The 9,648-nt window shown below is 37.5% G+C and overlaps 1 long non-coding RNA gene across 1 annotated transcript in view; it reads right to left on the reverse strand.

Annotated features, from left to right (window-relative positions):
• Nucleotides 1–644: 644 nt before the first annotated feature.
• LOC116481276 (uncharacterized) overlaps nucleotides 645–9,648 on the reverse strand; it is a 21,822-nt gene continuing 12,818 nt past the window's right edge. Inside the window, exons 4-5 of the long non-coding RNA XR_004251459.1 lie at nucleotides 1,215–1,403; nucleotides 645–942 (exon numbers count right to left, since the gene is read on the reverse strand). This is a non-coding gene — a long non-coding RNA (uncharacterized LOC116481276). The remainder of the gene's footprint in view (nucleotides 943–1,214; nucleotides 1,404–9,648) is intronic.

Consider the following 9,648-nt stretch of genomic DNA (forward strand, 5'->3'; position numbering starts at 1 on the left):
AATGCACCTTGCAGATTTACATACTCAAAAGTGATAGGCTACTAGCACTTAAGTAGTCAATTCATAGAAACAGGAAGCAGAATGGTGGTTACTAGCATCTGGGAGGAGGGGGGAATGAGGAGTGACTGCTTAATGGTACAAGGTCTCCTTTGGGGGTGATTAAAAACCGTTAAAATGTACACTTTAAATGGATAGATTTATGGTATTTGAATTATATCTCGATAAAGGTATTTTAAAGCTAACATTAAAGCTTGGAAAATTTTCAACAAAATTCCAGACTGACTTCTCTTGAAAAAGCCTATAATCTGACACCACCAGCCACATGGTCTCTCATGGGGCTCTTCATGTTTAAGGAGTACAGAGTTTCAAATTTGCAAGATAAAATATTCTAGAGATCTGTTTCACAGTAATGTAAATATACTTAGCACTACTGAACTCTACACTTAAAATGATTAAGATGATAAATTTTTTGTTAGGGATTTTTTACTACAATAAAAAAATACATAGAAGTAGTTGTTCAAAAAATGGTAGAAGTGTTTTTTGATAATGTTGTTATGAATACTTTTCTAATTATTATCTGTGTCATTATTCTTATTAGCTTGGAAGTCCTTAGTTTATTGTGATGGTTAAGTAAAGGCAGAAAACTCTGAATTGGTAGAACCTGATAATGATATATATTAGATCAAACCATATACAATCATGATATTCTATTACTTTTGACCTACAAAAATGGTAATTTTATATTACTTAACCTAGCACTTTTGAAAGTATCTTAATGTAACTAGAGTATGGCTCATTGATTTGCTTTTGGATACCTTAAAATTTAATGTAAAGTACACTTTCTTTTAGCTTCTTTATCCCCACTTCAGGGCCAATATATAACATTCGATTTCTGGCTGTTCCATTTACTGGTTGTGTGATCTTCAGCCTCAGTTTTCTTATCTGTAAAAAGAAGAAGATAAATAGAATTGTGGTCAAGCTTTACTTGATTGATGGATTTACTGTTGTGAATAGATTGCACAATGCTTTTTCCTATACATTGTTGATGTGGGGAGGGAAAAGGGGTAGAAAGAGAAGAGTATTTTAGTAACCAAAAATACATCCATCTTTCCTCAGAATATTTCTCTCACTTTTATTCCATTCCCTCTACCTATCTCCCTGGCCCCAGAGTCACACTCATCCTACATATGCAGCAGAATTCACCTTCCTCTCACCTGACTCTTAGTCATACTCCCAGGGTCCAAGCAGGAGGGTGATTAGAAGGGGCAGTGCAGGGGGTTCCCATGACCTGGGTATAGATTCCAGCCTCAACAGTCACTAATTTGTAATCTTGGTCAGCCATTGCCCTTGTGAAGAGTATGGAGAAGATCAGGGGTTTCTCAAACCTCCAGGTTTTAACCAGTCTAAGATGAAATGAGGAAAATAAAGACAGTATTTATGTAGCTATAACATTTTAATCTGTTTTATATTTGTAGCTGTATCTATATTGCTATAAAGTTATACCAGTCCTTCCTTAAGAAAGGCTGTTCTTTATACTAAGATGATGTTTTTCTACCTTTTTTTGTTTTTGCTTTCCAAATGTCTTCTCATTTATGAAATCACAGGCAAATGGATGATGGGTTTTATGTAACAACCTCATGTGGCAAAATTAAAACCTGACAACCGTCCATCTTCCCCCATAAAAGTTGTACTGCCTTGTAAAAGCTGAAAGTCAGAACCTTATGGATTCATAAGTTCTAAGGATTTTCCTCAATTTAACATTCTATTATTTGAGAATTCATTTAAACTGTAGATCCTTAAGTGATTTCTCGGCCTGAGGATCAGAGGGGTTTCATGGTCTCAATGAAATCAGCATTTTTTACAGGCTTTGTCCCCAAACATCTTTGCTTCACCAATATAGAAGCATAGTAAACTTTGAAGAAAGCTAAATTTTCCTTTTGCAAGTTGGGTTCTTTGCATATCATAGTAAGTATGGGAAATATGTCGGGTTAGAGAGGGCAACACAATACCTAGAATAATATAAACAGAAAAAATGCATAATCACTTATTGCATTTTTATTTTTCTCCACACAATGCAAAATAGCTGGGGTTTTTTCTTTCATGACAGTTATCACTGGAATTACGCCTTTACTTGTTGTATGGTTATGGGGTTAGTGTCTCTCCTTCTTGCAAGATTTTAAGCTTCATGAGGACAATGATGATGTTTCACTCACCATAGTGTGGCTGGCATCTAGTTCATGTTCTGCAAATATGAGTACAGTGACATGTGCCATAAGAGAAGGGAGGACCTAAAGATCTACAGCAAAATCAAGGAAAACCTTTCAGAAGAAATGGCAGGTGAGGTATCCTTAAATGGTGGCCAGTATTTCAGCAAACAGATATGAAAGATTATATGGCATAAACTACAATTATAGTAGAGAGTACATTTCATAGTGTTCTAATCCTTTGAAAGTTGGTAATCTCTATATGTAAGATAACTTCTAAATACTATTTTAAAAATTAAGATTAGTTAGATCTCTGTACCCTAAAGCCAGTCTAAAAAGAAGGGGGTTCTCTTCACATGAAAAGTAGCACATAGGAAAGCTGGGAAGTCTTTTCAACTAAAGGATGTAAAGAGTTAAACATTGTTCCAAGAACGTTAGCTTGAGAGACCAACAGCCACAACCTCATTGTGATAAAAAAAAAAAAAAAAAAAAAAAAAAAAAACAACCTCAGGAAGAGAAGGGCTTGAGTGAGAGATAAGAAGCTCTGTTTCCAACTACCTGCAAGGTAATTGATGAGGTAGCAAACTTAGAGACAAATCATAGGCATGAGGCAATGTGCTGTGTAAAATGAGCTTTGATTTTAAGTGAATTTGTGTTTTACCCTCAGCTCTACCACTTACTAGCTGGTGACTTAGGGCGAATTAGTTAAACTTACTAAACCTCAGTTTTTTCTTTAGTAAAATGAAGAAAATAAAACTCCATAAAATTTTTGTGGTAGATAAAATTATGTAAAAGGGACTAGCACAAAATCTAAACAAGTAGATATTAAGGAAACACTCATTTCCCTCCACCTTTTTATTGTCTACTTGGTCTACTTTAGGTCTTGAGTTTTGCTCTTTTGCAGGAAGATACTTATTCCTTGGCACCACATAGGCTCTTTATATATCCCCAAATCTGTAAGCAAATATTTAAATACAAAAGCGTCCGGGCACGGTGGCTCAGGCCTGTAATCCAGCACTTTGGAGGCTGAGGTGGGTGAATCACTTGAGGTCAGGAGTTTGAAACCAGCCTGGCCAACACGGTGAAACCCTCTCTATACTAAAAATACAAAAGTTAGCTGGGTGTGGTGGTGCACACCTGTAATCCCAACTACTCAGGAGGCTGAGGCAGGAGAATCACTTGAACCCAGGAGGCAGAGGTTGCAGTGAGCCAAAATTGCACCATTGAACTCCAGCCTGGGTGATGGAGTGAGACTCCATCTCAAAAGCAAGGACAGATGAAAGAAAGAAAGAAAGAAAGAAAGAAAGAAAGAAAGAAAGAAAGAAAGAAAGAAAGAAAGAAAGAAAGAGAGAAAGAAAAGAAAGAAAAAGAAAGAGAGAGAGAAAGAGAAAGAAAGAAAGAAAGAAAGAAAGAAAAAGAAAGGAAGGAAGAAAGAAGAAAGAAAGAAAGAGGAAGGAAGGCAGGCAAGCAACCCAATGAGTCTAATAGTAGCACTAAGTTAGTTTAATCTGCAGAATTGAACCTTGAAAATCAAAGGTTGGAATCTTCACTTTTGTAAAATGCCTAAAACAATTTATCCATCTACTTGGCCTTCTCTGTTCTTTCTTCAACTTGAAAGAGAATTAAACAGATTTACAGCTCAGATTCAGGTTACTTTATGTCGAATTCTCTATCTATGTAGACAAATTCAGCCAGGTCCTGCTATGCTGGAGCAGCTTTCCCTGTGGGAGGAGGTGGTGGAAGTATTATGGAAGTTACTACTTATCACTGGGTGCTGAGAAGCAGTATGCTCCGCCATTCTCATTATCAACTTGTAGTCAGAACTCTGCCTGAGCCCCTGTTCTGCTGCTTCCTAGCTTAGTGATCCAGAACAGGACCTATTAACTTTCTCAATATCCAGAAGAAAAAGCTTGCCCCTTGAATAGTGCTGACCTAAAGTAAATACTCAGTAAGCGTTCACGGAATGAATAAATGTTACAGAAAGTGACATCAGTAATTATGTTCTGTGTATTTGTGCTGTGGTCCCTTAAAACTGTGGCTATAAGTCCACAGTCTATATCAAGTCAAACTTAGTTAAGTTAGCCCACACCATTTAGCCAGGAATGTATGTGCTTCTGTTACAAAATGAAAGTAACTGGCCTAGAAGCCTGACACATCACTTGTCATCTTTAATGTCCCTTCATCATACAATTCCTCGATGGCTTCATGTATCACCTGTCAGGTAATCTTCTAGAGAAGCTTGACTTTAACCATTTGTTCTGTGGTTCAAATGATGAATGAGATGGGTTAGATCATTTAATTCACTATATGCACCCAAATGTTAAAGCTGGGGGAAAAGAATGTCTGACAAATTGTTTGTTGTCATTAAGGTTTATTTCTCATATGCCTTTGATGGTTCCCCTCACCTCATTATTGTCCAACACACAAAGCTAACTATTATAAGGAAGACAATACTTAATGGATGCTAGACAAATGATAGTTGGAGCTGTCTGGTGCACTACCTGATAAGTGAGAGCCAAATTATAATGTCATTAGATGGAATGCCTCAAGTTATTATAAAGTTGTGCTTCCCACAATGTCCTTACTTTATCCTCAGCATGGTTCTTCCTGGCATCCGTTTTCACTCAGCAGCTGCCTTGTTTCCGGAACAGCTGAGACCGAGTGTTGAATCCTCTGTTATGCCAATTTTAAAATGTCCAACCAATACTGAGAATGTGTGTTTTCAGTATTAATGTCATCCAAACATAAACTTTAAGAAAATAAAAACGACATATTTTACAAATGCAGCCTTTAAAAATTTGTAACAATACAGTTAAAAACTTTGTATAATTCACAGGAAGACTGGTCCTAAAATGGGGAAGTCCCCATTTACAGTATCTTTTTCTCCAGGCACAAATTCCCTTCTTAGATTGTTCGTATGTCCATTTCCTACCCAGTCCTTACAACATATTGACACTCAGTTAATAATTCAAGATAAGTGAATGAATTTATGAATGAGAGGAAGTACATTCAAATATACAGATACTAAAAGCATGTTAGTGTAAAATATTTTGCGGACAAGTTGATTGTAAAGAAAATTAATATCACTTCATCCACAAGGAAGTTAGGATTTCTTGGCATTTGTGTTTGCAACAAACAAATAATCCTGATTGTTATTTAAAATAGCTCCATGAGTTCACTTAATGTTTGTCAGATTTTAACAATACCTGACAAACAGAGCTCTGTATTTATTCGTGCATATGAAGAGCAAGCTTGATTATTTTTTGGTATTAGGTAGATCAACCAGCAGACTCCCTTATTCAGTGACCATAAATGCCGTATAATGCATTAATGACTCCTTAAGTAGAGCTCACAAAAGTACCACCCCAGTTTCTTGTACTAAGTAGCATATTTCAAATATAATTTTTCTGTTTCACTGGTTGTGAATACTACTAAATCAGATATATCTGGGTTTAAATCCTGGCTCTACCAGTTACAAACTTCTTCAACTCTATGCCTCATTTCTTCATCTTTAAAATGAGAATAAAAATCATACCATCAAAGAGTTGTTATGAAAATTGTTTGCCTGTAAAGAATTTAGAGCAGTATCTGGCACTTAGTAGGTATTCAATAAATGTTAGCTAATATTGTAGAGCTGTAAATAATTTTAGTCTTGTTAATTTTCCAAAGTGATAAAGCAGGAAGGGTTAAAGGTCTCTAGTTCACCTTAGGTCCTACCTGGCCCCTAAGCCAGTGTAATTCAAAAGAAATATAAGAGCCACATGTGTAACTTAAAATATTTTAAAGTGGCATTAAAAAAGGTAAAGAGAAACAGATACAATTAATTTTGATAATATACTTTCTTTAACCCTGTATATCCAAGAATAGTATCATTTTAACATGTATCCAATATAAACGATTTAATGAGGTATTGTACATTCTTTTTTTCTTACTAAGGCTTCAAAATATACTTTTAGCACATCTCAATTTGGGAGCTGAGTTTTGATTAGGAAGAGTTGGTTTAGATTACATAAAATTTGCAGTTGAACAAATGAGCACAAATCCAAGTTATTTCAAAGATATTTAGAAGTTTTTTAATTAAGTCTAGTTCTTAAATTTAAATTTAAATTAATAAACTCAGTTTCTCTGTCCCACTAGTCGTATTTCAAGTTCACCATAGTTCCATATGGCTAGCACCACCCAAATTAGACAGCACAGTCCTCAGCAATCTCAAGATGAACATACCCAAGACCCTGCCACTCCACCCATCATAAAGCTGAACTGGATTTTAAGCTCCAGTGTTAGGATACAGGAGGTTTGAGCAGGATAGTACAAAGAGAAGAGGCTGAGTCTACACGACATCCTAAATCTGCTATAAAAGTGAAGTAACAATGGTGAAATTGGTGGTAAGGGGTATAAAAATAAAAACAAAAAACAAAAAACGAAGCTTCAGCCATGCATGGCCCTACAGAATGCTTGGTCCCCTCTGTGCCTTTTTCTGCACTACTCACTCCTGATGGTTTCTTTCTTTTTTTTTTTTTTTTTTTTCAGACAGAGTCTCGCTCTGTCGCCCAGGCTGGAGTGCAGTGGTGCAATCTCGGCTCACTGCAAGCTCCACCTCCCAGGTTCATGCCATTCTCCTGCCTCAGCCTCCCGAGTAGCTGGGACTACAGGTGCCTGCCACCTCGCCCGGCTAATTTTTTGTATTTTGAGTAAAGACGGGGTTTCACTGTGTTAGCCAGGATGGTCTCAACACTCCTGATGGTTTCTAATGGGCCTATTGACCTGTAATTAGAATTCTCAGGAAAATATCACAAACCACATTAGCACTGTTTTTAATTTATGATCAATAAATGCAAATCTTCAGGCTTGAGAGTGAATGTTCCTTAGAACCAAAGTTGACTGAATCAGAGGGTTTGTTTGTTGGTCTACTTTTACTGAGTACATTCCACTAAAAAAATTTAACTTTACAATATAAATCTTTAAAAAATAGGTTTAACTGCCAAGCTTATTTATTCCTTCAACAACTATTTGGTAAGTACCTACTTTGTTGCAGGCTCTCCATTAACTAATCAAGACACAATGGTGAACTGTAATAGGCAAATCTCTTTCCTCACATAGCAGTGTCTGGTGGGGCTGTAGACTAGTAAATATACAACTGCATTTCAAGGTGACATGTCTTGGCAATATGGGGACTATTCAGGCACAGAGAAAAGATGCCTATGCCTGAGATGAGGCACTGAGGGAGGGGGTCAGAAAGACTTCCAGGACGAAGTACTGTCTAAATGGAGAGAGGAAGAGAAACAAAGAATTATTCAGGGAATAAACTTTCTTTTTACAAAAAATGACTAGAACGTTAATGTCTAGGAGAATGGCAAAGAGAAGAATGTGCAAGAAAAATTCAATGTGGCTGAATGGCTGAACTATTAGAATCAGAGTTAGTCAGAGAGATTAGGCTGGGGAGGTGAGCAGAAGTGAAATTATCCAGAGCCTTGTGAGCACATTGGAGAACCAGTGAAGAGGTGAAAAAAGCATGATCAGCTTTACACCTAAGAACCATCATAGTGGCTGTCATGTGGATGGTGGAGTAAATAGGACAAGAGGCAGAGAAGCTTGGTAAAAGACAGTGACACTATAATCTAGGTAAGAGATGAGAGTGGTCTGAACAAAAACGTTAGCAGTAGGGATGGAAGGAAGCATATGACTGGAGGGAGATTTAGAACATAGTGTTTACAAGATTTGGCAATAGACTCAGGGGTAGTGGGGTAGGCAGCAGAGCCCAAGTTTCTGGCTTGGTAGTGTTCCCATTCATTTGATCAGGGAAGAGAGGAGATTGAATAGTTTGGGGAGAACAGTTCAGATTTAGGCATGTTGTATTGAGAGATGTTTCAGATAAACTAGTATCAATTTCCACTTGGCAGGTGTGTTAGACCGTTGTGCATTGCTATAAAGGAATACCTGATACTGGGTAATTTATGAAGGAAAGAGTTTTCATTGGTTCCTGGTTCTGCAGGCTATGTAAGCATGGCTCCAGCATCTGCTTCTGGTGAGGGTCTCAGGAAGTGTACAATCCTGGTGAATGGCAAAAGGACAGCGGGCAATGTCACGTGGGAAGAGAGTGAGGGGGGAAGTGCCACACTCTTTGAACAACCAGATTTTGCATGAACTCAGAGTGAGAACTCATTCATTACCAAGGGGATGGCATGAAGCCATTCATTAGGGATGTGTTCCTATGATTCAATACCTCCACTGGGCCCCACCTCCAATATTAGAGGTCACATTTCAACATGAGATTTGGAGGGGACAGACACATTCAAACCATGCAGCAGGTATATATCTGCAAGTCTGAAGCTCAGGTAAAAAAAAAAAAAATCAGACTCAGATGGAATTCTTGGAATTGTCAGCATGTAGAAAGTAACTGAAACAGCGATAATGTGTGAGGACACCAGGGGGAGAGTATAAAGAGAAAGAGATCAAAGGCCAGGAGAAACCCCTAGGGAATGCCAACCTATATGGGACAGATAAAGGAAGAAAAGTCTGCAAAGGAGATGGGTAGCCAAGGAGATAAGTGGACAATCAGAAACAGAGTGTCAAGAAAGTCAAAGGACAAAAGTATTCCAAGCAGGAAGGAAACAAGATTGTTAGTGACCTTGGTAAGGCTGATTTCAGTGACTGGGTCAAAAACAGAATGTAGTGGGTTGATGAGAAAGTAGGAGATGAAAAAAATTGAATTTCTTGTCTTCTTGTCTAAATTTCTCATGTAAATTTTCAACTAAAAATCAGTGTAGGAAGGGAGAATATTGTTTTTTATGCAGATGTTGACAGCAACTCTTAGTATCACATTTCTGACCTCTGCCAAGTGTTGTTGGCCCTCCATGTCCATTGGTTCTGCATTCATTAATTCAACCAGCCAGACTGAAAATTTCTTAAATTATATATATATAATACAACAATAAAAAATACAGTTGAGCAACCATTTACATGGCATATACATTGTATTAGGTATTATAAATAATTTAGAGATGATTTAAAGTATACAGCAGGATGTGAATAGGCTGTATGCAAATACTATGCCATTGTATACAATGGACATGATTACCCATGGATTTTGGTATCTGATGGGGGTCCTGGAACCAATCCCCCATAAATACCAAGGGACAACTGCATTCCAGTTTAGAGCAGTCATTAAAGTCTAATGTAGGATACCAAGGCTTTGTTTAGTCATTCTGTTGTCAGTGCTGGAAGTGAAGAGATGAGAAGACTGTTAGTAAATCTAGATTCTTGGAAACCCCAAACTAGGAATGGAGAGTAAAATTCTTCAGTATTCCTGTGTTTCCCTACTGGAGTAGAACAAAAAACCAAACGCCGCATGTTCTTACTCATAGTTGGGAACTGAACAATGAGAACACTTGGACACAGGAAGGGGAGCATCACACACCGGTGCCTGTCGTGGGGTGGGGGGAGG

Source organism: Hylobates moloch, unplaced genomic scaffold, assembly GCF_009828535.3.
Source record: "Hylobates moloch isolate HMO894 unplaced genomic scaffold, HMol_V3 SCAFFOLD_13, whole genome shotgun sequence".
NCBI classification, from domain to species: Eukaryota; Metazoa; Chordata; class Mammalia; order Primates; family Hylobatidae; genus Hylobates; species Hylobates moloch.